Source organism: Pteropus medius, unplaced genomic scaffold (genome assembly GCF_902729225.1).
Source record: "Pteropus medius unplaced genomic scaffold, Ma_sr-lr_union100, whole genome shotgun sequence".
NCBI classification, from domain to species: domain Eukaryota; kingdom Metazoa; phylum Chordata; class Mammalia; order Chiroptera; family Pteropodidae; genus Pteropus; species Pteropus medius.
This window is the reverse complement of record NW_024354875.1, coordinates 29,122,576-29,138,067: the sequence shown is the minus strand read 5'-3', so window position 1 is coordinate 29,138,067 and position 15,492 is coordinate 29,122,576. Positions and strand designations below refer to the sequence as shown.

At 34.6% G+C, this 15,492-nt stretch overlaps 1 protein-coding gene across 1 annotated transcript in view; it reads right to left on the bottom strand.

Annotated features, from left to right (window-relative positions):
* The window catches only part of B3GALT1 (beta-1,3-galactosyltransferase 1), a 469,290-nt gene that overhangs the window by 128,543 nt on the left and 325,255 nt on the right, over positions 1-15,492 (bottom strand).

Genomic DNA, 15,492 nt, shown 5'->3' with positions numbered 1-15,492 from the left:
AATCCCATTACGAGGGCCCTACCCTTTACTTCTTCATCTAAACCTAATTACCTCCCAAAGGCCCAAACTTCTACTATCATTACATTGAAGTTAGTCTCAACATATAAATTTTTGGAGAGGACACACCACCATATAATATGGTATTTCTGGAAACAGAGTTCAGGTAATACTTACTCACATTCTTTCATATGTATATATGGAATATAAATATGAAAATAACTCTTGCTCTTGATCATTTGACTTATTCAGGGTGAGGAATATAATTCTCTCCAGCAAAAAAAAAAAAAAAAAGGAATTATTTTACAAGGAATAAAGGTTATATTCTGAAGATTTTACTGCCTTTGAGAAGGAGGAATCATTTTTTTTTTCTGCTGTTAATAGTGAACTCTTGTTTTAGTAAATTTTAATGAAAAGAAAATAGAAATTTGATGGGAAGGGATGAAAGTATGAATAAAGGAGACTGAGGAAGAAAGGGAAAGGGAGAGCAAGTCAGGTCTAGATGGCAGGTTCCAAGGTCTTTGGGTAGGTACTCTATCACAGGGGTAGGAGCCATGCCAGATAGACACCAAAAGTCCCTGCTCCACTACCATCCAAGGACGCTAGGACAAACCCAGGGACTTTAAGAGTAAAGAGAACCTTTGGGTATTGTGCGGGTGGTGAGAACAACCTTGGACTGTGGTACCTGGCAGTTATAATGAAGTCCTCAACTTAGAATAGTGGAGATGGATGCTTTCTTTTACTTTTTTTTTTTTTTATAATATAAGAAAGAAAAGTCATACATTGAGGTAAAAGAAGATTCTATAAATCTACCAAAAGCCATTTATTGAATATTTTAAAAGAAAAATGAAGAAAACTGTTCACTAATAGTGTCACATCATTGGTTAAAATAATAGCTGGCTGGTCAAGAAAATGCTTTGCCCAGAGTTATTTCTCTGAGCCCTGGGGCTTTGAAATTAGAAGAGGCTGAAGATTAAGTGAAACTAGAAAATGAGCTGTAAAAGTGTGAACAAAAGCTGATGGAGATAATCATATCTAATTCCCAAAGGACAAAATTTAAATCCATCACTCACAGAACTTAACTTTACTCTGGTTATGGGGCTTTGTGGTATTTATGGTATCTCTAAGCTCAAAAAAGTACAGATGCCTTGTGCTGGTCAGTGAGCTTCTGGCCTGGAGCAAATCACTCTGATTTAATTGCCTGTTACCCTGTACAGAGAAAGGGGTTAGATGAATATGATGACATAGCTTTATACCTGCATGCAATCAGTTGGTTCGTAAAGAACATATATCTTCCCTACTCTCAGTCAAAGGTGAATGAACATATGACACAGAAATGATAAAGTGCCTAAATCCAAGAGATATTAAAGGCCAATTGACAAGTGTTGCTTACATGTTAACAGCAATGAATTTAAGAATGCCCAAAGTTCTTCTAAACTCCATTGTGTAAGACTGAATGCACTGGGTGTACAGTCAGATACCTCTAAGGATGAAACTGCCTCTGCTGCATATTAGTTGTGCTTGATTGGTCATGTTATTTACTTCTTTGAGTCTTGGTTCTCTTGACCATAAATTGGAGGATAATGCTATCTATCCCAGGGGGATTTTGTGAATGTTAATTAGTCAAATGTCTAAAATATTTACTCCAGTGCTCTACATAAATCCAGTCACTATTATTCTTTGATACGACATCACCAAATGTGAGTTTTGTTACATTGCAAGTCAACAGAAGTGGAATGCTTTGGAAAAGGAAGATTTTCCTGTTATCCTTAAATCATGCTTCATGCTTTTTAAGGTGAGTCTTGGTTGCTGCTCTGGCTCAGGCAGGTCAATGCACTTGAACTGGTGGAGTCTAAGATAGAAGAGGAGGTTGGTGGACAGATTCCTGACAAAGATAAGGCTACTACAAAGATTCAAAGGAATGGATAGGGAGTAGGACTGGCAATATTAACTTGTAGGGTAAGGTTACTGGGTATGAAAAACATAGGCACTGTGTCAAGAAATAATCATAGCAAGTCTCACAATGAAGTTTGGTGTTCTCTAAATACTTGGAAGCAGGGCAGACCTAAGCTAGCAAAACAGGCTGAAAAACAGCAAACTGAAAAATGATGCCCCGAGACAGGCACAGTGGACAGCTCCGAGTGAGGCCATTTCTTCCTCCCTGAAAAGGATTACTCAAATAATTTTAAGGATAAGCCAACATCTCTCTGCCTTAAAAGACCAAGATCTATTAAGGCATATTTGATCCCCAACACCAGAGGAAATTTTTATCCTTTCAATACTTCCAAATATAGGTTAGCAATAGCATAATATCTGGACAGAACTGTTCAGAACTGGTTCTCCCTCACAGAAAAGGAGATCTACTGTGACCTTACTTGGTTTGGCTTAGGGATGCTCTTCATTCTTGGAGATCTTGAGCTAACCTGTGGTTCTATCAGAAAGGTCCCCAACTCCCTTAACACGACTATGATGTTGAAGTTTAGGGATGGTATTGGGTCGACTGTAGAATGTTTCAACTATGTGAGGTTGTGAGTACAGGAAAGGGCTCCTAGGTGTAAAGTTCTAGGGCCGTATTTATCCTAGTCCATTCGATAGTCTAGCCAAACTGCTGTTAAAGGTCCATAAAGGGGTGAATATAAATTCTGCTCTATTTTCTGTGTACCGCTGGGAAAGTCATTTAGTCCTTCTTGTTATCTGTTTTCTTATCTAAAATACAAAGTGATTGAACTATAATATCAGGGAAAGATAAGAAGTTCCATTACCAAAGATGAAGTAATTTGGAGTATTTGGTTTAAAATTATTAGTTCAGAGACTCCAGAGATACAAAATATACCCCTGAGGAAAAAGAGAACAGCTGCAAAGGTATATCAAACTGGATTCAACCAAGGAGTTCCAGAACAAGAAAATCTAGCTATCATTAGCAAGGGGCTATAAGAACTTAGTTGCAAAGTACTATGGTGGCTTAGAACTGGGACAGGGGTTGAGTAGATCTTTTACACCAGGAACTGGTAGAAACACAGGTTTTATATTATAGCTTTGAACTGGTAGTTGTCCTCCAAGTTCCAAGGCTTCCAGATGACAGAATGTAGAGTTTTATGAAGTCCAAATGTCTGAAGGGCAGTGCGTCAGAATACAGGAGAGAGTTGAGGGCTAAAATGACCCTGCTGGGACACACAAACTTTGAATTATAGGAACCCTTCCAACAAAGCAGTGTTTGGCTGATAAGCTTTTGTGCTTTTTTTTTTTTTTTGGAAAAAGGAGTCTCATTGTCATTTCTGAATATGAAATTAGGATTTCTCAGTTGTCATGTTCTCTAAGCACTGCATGGAATAAGGCCTTGTATTTTCTGGAGTAGAAAATTACCAAAGTGTGGTCCTTGGAACTTTTAGGAAGTCTATAATTTTCTCCCTTTCCAACTATACATCTCCAAGAGGCCTGATTTTCTTTTTATACTTCAGCCAAAAGAATAGATCACAACCAATTGACTGCAAAAGCAAATATGAGAATCTAGTTGTTGTCTCTTGGGTCATATAGTAACTAGATTTGCAAAAATATATAAACAGTTCCATCCTCTTACTAATTTGCTTTGAAAAATGTAGTTATATTCTTAAAAATATATTTATTTTTCATATAGAATGACTTTATTGCTTCTTAAAAGTTCATTAAATAAAAATGTAAATCTGTTTTGATTTCTAATATGATAAATATTGATAAATATAACTCTCATAATAAAAAGCCCTTTGGAAGTCTCCAATAAGTTTCTGAGTGTAATGAGATCAAAATGTTTGACAACCCCTATTGCAGAGGCATAAGAATTCAACTTTTTGTGACTAGGTAATCAAGATCCTAGTAACAGTAAAATGAGCAATGAGCCTTGGTTTTTGAGTTTCTATGAGACGTTAAGTTGTTTGATGGGAGCTGCCCTCAGCATGCAAGGTTCCCCCTTCAGGGGTCTGACTGCTTCCACCTTGGGCTGGCTTTGAGCTTTGGAGTAAGACTTGACAGGTAATACTAAGAGAGGAAGCATCTGAAAAATGCAAAGGAAAGGGCTTGCAGAAATGACCGATTAACTACACCCTATAGATCTCTAAATGGCCTTCTGGAAACTTGTCATACCTACAGAAATCCCTTACCCCTTGCAGCCCCCACCTGAAAGTCCCCCTCCCATTTTGAGTTAGGAAATACATGTAGACCCTCAGGCAAAGGAATCATGTGCCCCTTGCATGGACACTGCTGGAGTATATAAGCTGTAAGAAATCTAACCAGAAGGAGTTCGTGTTTTTGTAGAGTCTCACGCGCTCTGCTGGCCTAATAAATTCTCTTTCCTCTTACGAAGTTGTCTGAGCGTCCAATTTCCTCTGTCGGGTGTCGCTTCCTTCAACAAACTGGTGGGCATTACATTATTCACCCACATTTCAGCTTCTGGAATAAACCAATGATGAAAGAAAGTGTCCTGCAATCAGGCATGATTAAACTCAATGGAAAAAAAAAAAAAAACAACAGGATAAATGCAAGAAAAATTTCTCTTTTGATGTTGGTGATTAACATTACATTTTAAAATCTTATTTCTAGGTAACTGGTTGAAACTTCATCACTTAAGTATATCAAATACAAAAACATCTCTCAATATATCACCGTAGTGTAGTTTACTGGAAACAGTAAACAATACTGTTAAACTTTATTTACGGCAAATCTCAGTAAACTAGGCTAATTGAGATAAAGTCCAAACTAAATATGCAAAAATAAATTTAGAATAGAATATTTTAAAATAAATTAAAAGATAATTATTTTAATGTTTTATAATATATGTCATTTCCAGCTAATACATAATGAAATTAAAAAATACATGTATTATTGGACTTACTTTAATGAAAACAATTGCGATTTTGAGCGAGTCAGTCTCTTTTTACATATACTAAATGAGGAGAATGCATCAATAATCACCAGCTCTAACATTTATTCATAGATAAGCCATAAACAGAGTAAATTTCTTAAGTATATTTTGTTTCTCTCAGGTTATAAAACATGTCACTTGTTATAATTTGTTTGTTTACCCTATAAACTATTATTGCTATAAAGTTCAAAGGCAAACTTTATTACAACCTTAGAGCAATCATCACAATTAGTTCAGTGACATTTTGTTGAAAACCTCAAGACTATCTTCACAGAAAATTATGGTATTTCAAGCAAGAGTAGAATTTTTACTCTTAAGAATTTAGATATTTCAATAACATAAAATAATTTAGATATTTCAATAACATAATTCTTTTTCCATCACACATTTTGCCGGGTTGTCTTGGTGGTGGTGGGACTGGAGTAAAGATAGAGAGGGTTAGGAATAATCTTGGGCCATTTAATTTCTATTTCTCTGGGTCATTAAAATTTGTGCCACTTGATTTAGGAATTTCAGTTTTCACTACTCCTGGGTTTTAAACAGTTCTAAGTAACTCTTTCCTAAAGTGTATCATTCCCAAGACAGCAGAATAAAAATCAAAGACTGTGCTAATTCAAAGTCATCATCTTATAGCTTGTCTGCCATGCTATTGCATTTTAAGTAACCAATTATCATGTAAAATTCTGGCTTCAGTGGCATTAAGGATATGCAGAAGTCGTGAACTTTGTATGATTACAAAAAAACTTAAATCTTCATTAAAGGGCACAGAAAGTTAATTAAAAGCTAATTAAAAGGGATACGAATTTTTGAATATCTGATATTCTCTACTTATTCTGGTCATCTGGAAAGTTGAAAACTATGGTCAATGTCAAGTAAAAGACACTAAAGTCTTTTTCTGGGGGTAATTTCAGCTGCTTGACTTTGTTTGAGAAGAGGGATTAACTATTTATATAATGCATAATCCACTCACATAATATCAGAAGAAGGAAGGAATACTTAGTCTGTAATGTACTGCACGAATTCATTAACTGCAGAGTATCTGTACAGGGAATTCTCTAAAAAAATTGAATTTATATTTACATTACAGTACATTAATACTGTAGTCTACATCAAAGCCTATGATTAATAAACAAAGATTCCAAGTAAACAAGTACTGCTAGCACAATTAACATTTGAGAAGATTAATTAGTTGACTCCTTTTTCCTCTTTACATGAAACAGATCTAGTTTTCAACAAAAGTAACACAGAGAGAATCCTAAAACTGAGGATAAAATTCTTAAAGAAGTCAATCAAATTAAATGAAAAATATAGGATTTATCATTAGAGAAAGTTCAGGGGCACAAAAGAGGTCAGAAATTGAAAAGAAAATAATGCTACTAATATGACAAATGCAAGTCCCTGCCTGCTCTCCACCTCTACTTGTAGGACAGGATTTCATTTACCTGCAGGACCAGCCCTGCCGATGTTCAGAGCCATTGTTACCTGATGGCCAGTGTGTGTGTGGAGCTTTGGGCAGCTATGAGTCTGAGATGTGTCAGCCATAGGTGGATCCCTGAGGCTGCACCTTGATTTCTTCTTTTGTCCTGAGTAGGATCTTTCCTATTTTAAAATGTTGGCTTGTGCACTGGAGCTCTGCCAACCTTTTCCCAATTTTCTCCTCCCTTCCTCATTTCAGGTCTGATTCTTGTCCTACCTATTCCTTGGGGCTGCCTGAATTCTTGTCCACATAGGACACTCATGTAGACAACACACTGTTGTACTTCTCTTAAGAGATACCTGTCACTCTCTGACAGAGGAAAAATTCTAATTTATGTTGTTATTTTCTGTTTCTGTCCCTGGCTGTCCACAAGAGGAATTTTGCTTTGGCTGCTCACAAATTGTTTCCCTTTCCTTTGCTTTAACTGAATGTAAACCTGCTAAATCCTTTTCTTTCCTGTCGTCCTTAGCTTCTGTTGCTCCAACAAGGAGCTATGATCAGATACCAAAACTTTCTGGTTGCATTAAATAAGTCATGTGTAACTGTGTGTATTCACTCTATCACATAAATTAATTGTCTGTAAAAGTGCATTTACAATCATAGATAATACCTGCACAGCATTTTTTGGCTGAGACATGGGGGTGGGGGTGGAATGCCCAACAATAACAATAAAAACAAAACACAATAGAAAGTTAATCCTATATGATGATTCCCAATACTTCCTCCAAGTAGATGATGTATTCTTTGCTCCTCTTTTTATGTTAATTTTTAGAATAATGTATTTATTATCAGTGCATAAAGGACAGGAGCCTGTCAGTCAAACAACCTCATGTAATGTATTCAGTCAAAAATTAACCAACCAAAAGTTCAAGAATGGTAATTAAGATGGTAAATGTGTAGCAGAGGAATTTTCTCTTGAAAGAAATTTAAATAATGCCACAATCCAATGCATCGTTTCCAAAACCAAAGTCTGATTTCAACAGCACTTGAATGTATTTATTGGATGTGTGAGGGAGTGAATCAGTTAGTGAATGGAGTGAGAACTAAGAATTCCTAAGAATTCCATATCCTGTCTCAAGAATTCTTCATCAGTGACTATGTGGCTGTTTAGTAGCCTTCTTTCTGCAAAGTCCCCAACTGGGATCCATTTTATGAATGCCTTGCAAGTTGAATGACCCTGGTATTTTAATGCAAGTAGTGCTTATTGACTGTGATTGAGTTTGGCAATATTCTTAATCATCATTTATAATCATCTGAACAGAAACTGAGAACAATTTTCAGGGTCCAGATATTTGGCACAAGATAGATGAAGCATTTAGATATTGAATGTTTAACTCATATCCAGATGTTTTAGTTGGTATCCCCACAATATACCCTCTCCAGCAAAGGCCAAAGAAGCAATTTAATAAATAACCATTATGAAACCACAAAAATAAATAAGCAAACAAACAAAAAACAATTTTACCATAAAAAAAACAATTCTTAAATAGCAAATGTTAAGATAAAACAAGTAGAATTTTCATCAAAACGGTCTATTCTGCTATATCTGCAGAATTGTATTATCAACAAAACCTGTTATAAAAAACCATAACAACAATATAGGATGGAAAAGGATATTAGGGAGCTAGAATTTTAGACATGGGATAACATGAGTTATATGCATGAGTTTCAATAATGCAGCTGTTTTGATAATTATATCACTGGGCAAATCAAGAGCAGATAGATAACTTACTTTGCTCTAGAGCAGTAGTTGGTTTTTCCTATTCACCAGAAAACTCACTAGGCCAGACTTCTTACACTTTCATATCACTTTTATCACCCAATGCTTTGATAAAGTACCTTGTCTGTCATATAAAGCCGTTGTATTTAGTGATCAACAAAATTTTCCACTATAGGTATATAGGGACTATGATTCTCCTGTAATAGATGGCAATTATGGAAATGAATCCTATTTTCTATAGATTAGATAAGCTTATGTTAAATTATATTATGCAAACTTGAGTGTAACAAAATACTTGTAATCATTTAGTATTTATTATTACTGTTATAGCACATCAAGAACAAATTCGCTAAATCTGCCTATACATCAAACACTATTTGATAAAATTAATAACTAAAGTAACAAAACTTAGACTCAGATACACACACACACACACACACACACACACAGAGGGAGAAAAAGACAGACAGACAGACAGACAGAGTTGGAGAGAGAGAGAGGAAGAGAGGGAGAGAAACAGACAGACAGAGAGGACAAAAAAAAAGAAACCCACAGAAAATGCATAAAATCAAGTTAAATTACAGTCATGGAGCCTGAGAAAATTCCAAATTCTCTCTGAGTAGGGGTGCTTTAGTAGTCATGCTGAAATGGCACTGTTTTGCTCAACCCAGACTGCTATAACTAATGCTATTTTTAAAGTTGGTTTGTATATTGATAATTAATATACTACTGGGATGATATTGCATTACTCAAATATGTTACATAACTTAGTTTATATTGTCAACTGGGAGGTAGAATTCTCATCTCCTTATCCTACATTTAAATTTTAGTGATTGCAAAAACTAACACTGACATTCTGAAATAATATTTATTAAGAATACATTCACCATATGCAGAATGACATGAATATATTTTTACAACAACTTTGTTCTCAAGAACGAAAAACATATTTGTTTCAAGAATTGTGGGAGAGGAAACTAGATATTTATTAGCTTTTTTGGTTTATATGCCTATGTGGATAAATCCTATTTAAGAATGATTAATTTATATCTGACATAACTCTTAGAAGATTCCTTAAGTCTTGCTGAGGAAAGTTTTCCCTTCTCTGACCTCTGCAATTTGAGCTTGATGCATATCTTTGTTTTCTACCCTCCCCGCTGTGCATGCTATAATCCAAACAAATCCACATATTTGGAATTTATGTACCTGTGCTTTCACTAACCTGCATTCTATGTTGAAAAGACCTCCTCACAATTAGACAAGCTCATTTAAAAACTGTAATAGACTAAAGGAGGAAGTACAGTTATTACTTAACATGTTAAAATGGTCTCACTAATAATAAGAAATATGAGAATGAAAGCATAAATAAAAAAACATTTTTACCTATTAAATTGCAGAGACAGATGTATAGATGACCCTTTGCTGGCGAGGTTGAGGTGAATCTAAAGCCATCTTATATGGCTGAAGAAAGGATTATTTTGCCTTTGCAAAATAAGTTGGAATAATATGCTGAATTGTAAAAAAAAATTAGAAGCATAGATTTGCTAATCCCACTTTTGTAAATTTCATCCTACAGAAAAGGAAAGAAACCAAAGGAGGAGAAAAAAGTATCTTACCTATAAAAATGTCCACTTCCAATATCATTTTTGATACTAAAAGAAACTTAAATATCAAACAAAGTGGAGACATTAATTAAATTATGGTAGAGCTATTTGATACAATATTATGTTACAGCTAAAAAAGTGATAACAGGACAGATAAAGCAAAAAAATGTTTTTGATAAGATAAAAAGTTTAAAAAGCATAAATGCAACATGATTATCACTACATAAAATATGTATACATGTAAAAAAGCGCTTGAAAGACATGTAACACAGATAATAGGCTTGTTAGGATGATGGAATTAAGTGTGTTTTCAATGTTTTTTCCAAACACTGTATAATATTTTCATGCCATTTTATAACGATAATTATAATAATTGAAATTCATTTTTTAACTTCCATTATAAATAGCCCCCTTTCCAAGAAAGCTTTCATAACACCTAATTTACATCTTATTTTGGAACTTTAATATGTTCTTGAATTATAGTTATGAATTTACTTGCGATAAATTAATAAACTGTGCATTAATCTGGTCCTAGATTTTGGAAATGAGCATAAGAGTCTGTAAATGAATCCTGGGTTTCATTAATAGTAAGTATTGTGATGAAAATTCGAAGATGCATATATTCGTTTTTCTATTCTGCTTAGAAGTGATAATAAATGCCATGTTAAACACCTGCAAAATTCATAGGGCCTCCTTCTCCAATGACTAATTATTATCTAATATTTTCATATAAAGTTTTTGCATGGAACTTTCATATTATCTAAATTTTCATATTCTCTGTTGAAAATAGTAACTAATTTCGTCCCTTTATTTTTTATATTGACAGCAAAGAAATTATTCATCGCAGTTATTTAAACAAATTCAACTTTGAATACAGTATTTTCCTAAATCTTTGCTGCTAGAGACAGGGTCACAGAAAGCAATAGTTTTTCCTAGAGTTTGAAGCAGAGACAACCCCACCCCTCAACCCAGGCAATCTTCATGGTTCAAAGAAATGCATGTGCAACAGAATTTACAAGAGGATCTGGAAGAAGAACAAAAGGGAAAAGTCTTTGTTTCAAGTCCAAGTTCTCCCAATTAAGCACAGAGTAATCCAGTTTGCTAGAGACTTAGACCAACATGGCTAGTGAGTTTTTATTTAGGCAACTTCAGATTAAAAAAGAGTTTTTCTAAAAGGGAGATTTATTCCAGGTATGCAAGGCTGGTTCAATATTTGAAAATCAGTTAATGTAATCCAGATCAACAACCTAAAAAAGAAAAACTACATGATCATATCGATGTATGCAAAAAAAGCATTTGATAAAATCCAATACTTGTTAATGATAAAAACTCTCAGTAACTAGGAATAGAGAACATCTTCAACTTGATAAAGAATACCCACAAAAACCTTATAGCTAGCACACTTAATGGTGAGAAACTTGAAGATATCTTGCTAATATCGAGTGCAAGGCAAGTGTGTCTCCTCTCACCAGTTCTTTTCAACACTGTACTGAAAAGCTCTAGCTAATGCAATAAGACAAATAAAGGAAATAAAAGGCATACATATTTGAAAGAAAAAAAATAAAACCATCTTTGTTTACAGATTACATAAATATCTATATAGAAAATCTGAAAAAACTGACAAAAAAACTCCTAGAACTAATGAGGAATAACAAGGTTGCAGGATATGAGGTTAATACACAAGACAACTGCTTTCCTATATCCCAACAATGAACAAGTGGAATTTGAAAAAAACAATATTATTTACAGTAGTACCACAAAAATGAAATATTGAGATATAAATTTACCAGTATGTACAGGATATATATGAGGAAAGTTACAATACTCTGATGAGCAAAATCAAAGAACTAAATAAATGGAGAGAAGTCCATGTTTATGGGTAGGAAAATTCAATATTATCAAGAAAGAAGTCATTCTAAACTTCATCAAAGATTCAATGCAATTCCAACCAAACTACCAGCAAGTTATTCTGTGGGTATTGATAAACTGATTCTAAAGTTTATATGCATAGGCAAAAAGACACAGAATAGCCAACACAGTATTGAAGGGAAGAACAAAATTGGCTGACACTATCTGATTTCAAGACTTACTATAAAGCTGCAATAATTAAGACCGCATGGCATTAGTGAAAGAACAAACAGATCAGTCGAACAGAAAACAGAACCCAGAGATAGACCCGTATAAATATAGTCAATTGACAAAGGAATAAATGCAATAAAATGACACAAAGATAATCTTTTTCAACAAATGGTGCTTGAACGATTGGAAAAAAAAAATGAATCTAGACATAGACCTTATACCCTTCACAAAAATTAATTCCAAATGAGTTACAGACCTAAATGTAAAATGCAAAACCCTAAAACTCCTAGAAGATAACAGGAGAAAACCTAGATGATCTTGGATATAGCAATGACTCTTTAGCTAAGACACCAAAGACATGCTCCATGAAAGAAATAATTGATGAGCTGTAGTTCATGAAAATTAAAAACTTCTGCTCTGTAAGACATTGTCAGAGACGGAGAAGACAAGCCACAGACTTTGAGAACATAGTCACAAAAGATACATCTGATAAAAAATGTTATCCAAAATATACAAAGAAATCTTAAAACTAAGAAAAAAGAACAAAATGGGCCAAAGGCCTAAACAGATACCTTACCAAAAAGATCTACAGATGGCACATAAGTATATGAAAAGATACATCATATGTCATCAGGAAAATTCATATTAAAACAACAGTGAGATACCACTATACACATTAGAATTGGCAAAATCCAGAACACCACCAAATGCTGGTGAGAATGTGGAGCAACTCACATTAATTGCTGATGAAAATGCAAAATGGTACAGTCACTTGGAAGACAGTGCAGCAATTTCTTACAAAAGTAAATATACTTTTATCATGTAATCCACCAATTGTGCTCCTGGGTATTTACCCAAAGGGGATGAAAGTTGTGTCCACATAAAAACCTGCACATGTCTATTTATAGTAATTGTATTTATAATTGCCAAAACTTGGAAGCAACCAAGATGCCCATCAGTAGATGAATAGATCAGTAAACTGTGATACATCCAGACAATGAAATATTATTCAGCTCTACAAATAAATGAGCTATCAAGTAATGAAAAGACATTACTTTTCATTACTTTACATATCAAGTAATGAAAAGAGGAACCTTAAATGCATATTACTAAGTGAAAGAAGTCAATCTGAAAAGGCTACATATTGTATGATTCCAACTATATGACTCTCTAGAAAGGCGAAACTATGAAGACAATTAAAAAGATCAGTGGTTGCCAGGAGTTAGGGTAGGGAAGAGGTGAATAGGTGAAGCACAGAGGATTTTTAGGGCAGTGAAACTATTCTGTGTGATACTTTAATAGTGGATACATGTCATTATACATTTGTCCAAACCTAGAGAATGTGCAACATTCAGAGTGAACCATAATGCGAACTATGGACTTTAAGTGATTATGATGTGTCAATGTAAACTCATCAAATGTAACAAAAGTACCACTCTGGTTATTTTATTCTGTAGCATATCTGAAGGCTTTCTTTAAAACACAGATAGTAGGTCAAATCAAGGAGGCATATCCTGGTCTGGGATTCTATTTCCTTGATCTCTGTTTTCCCACTGCCCAATTCTTAAAAAATTGAATTAAAAGTTAGAAGTCGATTCACAATTGAAGGCCCTAAACACTCAAAAAAAAAAAAAAAAAAAAAGCTTCTGAAAGGCTTAAAAGAACAGATGAAAGCCAAAAACATAAATATAAACTTAACATTGATAAAAAATAATTATACAGAAGATCTAAGAAGTTTTACATTATATTTCCAAAGAAATGTTTAAAGTTTTTAAAATTATTATTTCTATTAACAAGATTTTAGCAACTTATCTAGAACTGATAGTAATGGAATTTCTTACTACTTGGAAGTTGTGTTAGCAGGTTTAGGCTTAGGAAAAATACTGAGTAATTTTATTTTGGCCTTTAAATCAGAATACTATTAAGTGCTCTAAGTCTCTTTCTCACACATTCTTGTCGCCTGTGAACACCTTCGGTGACTAAGAAGCCTTCCATGTACCACCTTTTCTACTTCTACTGCCATTTACTCATTCATTCTCTCATTTCAAACATTTACTGAATATCTGCTATTGCTAGACACTGATTTAGGTGCTAGTATTACAATGATAAACCAAACAGATTAAACACAAAGATATTAAATGCTACAATGAAAATAAAACAGAGTGTGACTAAAGTCTTATTGAGACTGGATAGTTAGCAAAGGCATCTTTGAGGAGTTGGCTTGTAAGTGGAGATGTGATTGACAAAAAGTAATTAAATATGGGAGACGGTGGAATAGCATTCCAAGTAGAAGCAACACAGCACTGAGGCCATAAGGTAGGAAAGAACTGGAGGTGCCCAAGGTAGAGAATAAAGGCAAGTATGGTTGGAATGCAGGACCCAGTGGAAGATGGGTGGGAGATGAGTTTGATGAGGAAGACAGGGGTCAGATTGTATAGGGTCTTATAGGCAGCATGAGGTATTTGAATATTATTCTAAAGGTAATGGTAAACCCTGGAGGGCTTTATGCATGGGCCACTATGCGGAGTTACCACAATCTGATCTCCACTTAGAAAATTGCTGCCATTGGAGGAGATGAGGTGAAAATAAGGATAGCAGCTGGGAGGCCACTGCCTTAAACTAGGTTGGAGATGAAAGCATCTTCGACTTGGGAGGCTGACCCCTAAGGAGGTGGGAATGGAGGGGATGGTTTTGTCATGTATTTTAAAGACAGACTCAGTAGAGTTTGCCGGTTGATTTGATGGGGTGAGGGGAAAAAAAGAAGAGAGGAATTAAGGATGATCATGTTAAAAAAGACTTTGGAAAATCCCAACTTCCTAAAACTAATGAGAATAAGGAAGCTGCACTTGATGAAATTCCTATGAAGTGATAACTGAATTGCCTCAGGTATGTGTCTTCCATCCTATACATTAATGCCCCAAGAGGTTGGCCTATCTGAGGAGGATCCCCAGATAACACCTCAAGCAGTGTAGCCGACTCTAAAAAGCAGGCAGGGCAAGGTTCTAACAGAAACTCTAGCAGTTTCAACATCCCATGGGTAGCTTTGGAGCACAGCTAGGAGTTTCACTGTTGAAGAGCCACAGTTTCTTTGTCTATAAAATAAGAAGTTTTAAATTATGTGTTCTCTTCCCTTGCTTCCAATTTTCAGATTCTGTTTTAAAACCCCACGGGGTTCATTCTAGGAATCTTGAGTGTTTAAGCCACACACAATAAGTAAATTACAGTAATAAAGATACTTCAGGTGTTTTTTATTGTCTCATTTCTACACTTAATTCTGAACTTTAAAAATGTCTTTGTTTGTTTTGGTTTAGAATTTATAGCTCTTCTGATGTGATAGCAAGTAAAGACCTTTTTGCTTGAATATTAAGTCTATTCTTTGAACTGGGGACACAACTATTTTCTTTTGAGGTACATAAACTCTAGTTGGAATGTTTCCCTGTATTCTAGTAAGCAAATTTTTTCTCGCAAGATCAACCCCCCAGAGTGAAAAATACATATTATACATAAATACACATTATATTATACATGTAACATATATTTGCCATTATGGAGCATATGCTGTGATATATGTCATATTGTGATAAATGATTTTAACATATGAACTAATTAAACCCTCATGACAAGAAGTCGTTGGTATATTTATCCCATTTCACCAATGAGTTCACTGAATCTTAGCATTTGGTAGAGCTAGGATTTCACAACAGTTCTGCTGGACTCCTTG